Source organism: Phyllostomus hastatus, unplaced genomic scaffold (genome assembly GCF_019186645.2).
Source record: "Phyllostomus hastatus isolate PE091 unplaced genomic scaffold, TTU_PhHast_1.1 phas_scaffold_501, whole genome shotgun sequence".
In the NCBI taxonomy this organism is placed as follows: Eukaryota; Metazoa; Chordata; class Mammalia; order Chiroptera; family Phyllostomidae; genus Phyllostomus; species Phyllostomus hastatus.
The window spans coordinates 777168-778650 of record NW_025334033.1 but is presented as its reverse complement, the minus strand read 5'-3'; the positions used below and the strand labels follow the sequence as shown (position 1 = coordinate 778650).

At 43.1% G+C, this 1483-nt stretch overlaps 1 pseudogene; it reads right to left on the bottom strand.

Moving 5' to 3' along the window:
- Positions 1–777: 777 nt before the first annotated feature.
- LOC123808407 lies at positions 778–1158 on the bottom strand (annotated as a pseudogene).
- Positions 1159–1483: the final 325 nt, after the last annotated feature.

The following is a 1483-nucleotide window of genomic DNA, read 5'->3' as shown; positions in this document are numbered from 1 at the left end:
TTCTCCACTAATAAGCCAGAAACATGATCCTTGCTCCGGGTTTTATAGCTATGTCTAGAGCTGTGTTAAAAGCCCATGCCCTCTGAACACATTGAGGAGTTTTTGCTTAAAGGTTAATAGAACAAGGTGTAGTGGATGTTGTGATATGTATTGCAATTTCCCCACTTCAAGACCAAGGCACTCACTCCTCAGCTGTTGGCATGGTGGTGACAGACAGCTCTCAGCCATGTCCCTCTCAGGGAATCACCCACAGTGGCTGAGAACCATCCTGCCTAAAGTAAAGCGTCTTCTCCTCCTGCCCCCACCCGCTGTCCCCAGCAGTCCATATCTAGTGAATAAACAATGAGGGGGTTTAAAGACCTGGCCCCTTTACCTTAATTCAGGACAAGTCTGAAGGGTCATTCTAGTTCTAGAGCTTCTTGTGGGATTGGCTGAGACCTTCATTGTGACTGCATCAAAATTCAACTCCTCCTTCTGCTCAGTCATGCTTCTTTCACTCCCTATTATAGGGTTGTTAATTTAGGGAGACAATTTTGTTTATTGTCAAGGACCAAGAAACAAAGTCTAGAGATGCTCTATACAAGTGGTGATATATTGAGGGGTGAGTTGGAGAGGAGACAGTAACATACAACATTATTTTAAGTGAGCTCCAGCTCTTCATTCTAACACTTGAACTAAGGAGAGATAGCCACCCTTTTTCAGTAAGGCTACAGAAGAATGGAAACCTCATTCAATTGATCATTTCCTACAGGGCAGGACAAGCAAGAGGCTATTATTTTAAGCTACTGCAAGAGGCCACTCATGATGCTGGGATCTCCCATCCCAAGAATACAATGGATACTGAAGGTGGTCCAGGGTTGCTGGTGGTGGCTGGTGGTGGTGGTCCTTAGGTCTTGGATTTCTCTTCTCAGTTATAATCTTGGCAGTCAAATAGAGTTGACCGATGTGGATCTGTCCACAAATCATTCCAAGGTCTCTTTTGGCTTTATTCACTAGTATGAATTTCTACAGGATTTTTTTTACATTCTTATTTTCTTTGAAAGCATCCCTTATCCTCCTGATAGCCTCAGTTCTGTAACTGTGAGCACTGAAATGCTTGCTCTCTCTTAGCATTTCTTGACACAGATCAAACACTTGTGCATGACTGGAGGCTGCCATTTTGGAAAGAAAGAAAGAAGTAGGTCCTCTTTGCAGAGGTCCTGAGTTTAATCCAACCACACAATATCAGTGTATGCAAAAACCACAAATGAAATAAAATACAGTGGGGTTCGGTCTTACTAGCAGGTCAGGGGCCTCAGCCTGGGTAGTACCTGGTTGCACTTAGGGTCACTGTGGAACCTTCCATAGGTATTGATCTTAAGCCACTTGCCAGTAAACTTCCTGAATACAAGTCTTTATCTCAGTGTCTGTTTGCCAGTGAACCTGACTTATGACACAAGAATATAAATGTAAATGTGGATGGGTTTTATTTTAGAATGTGTAC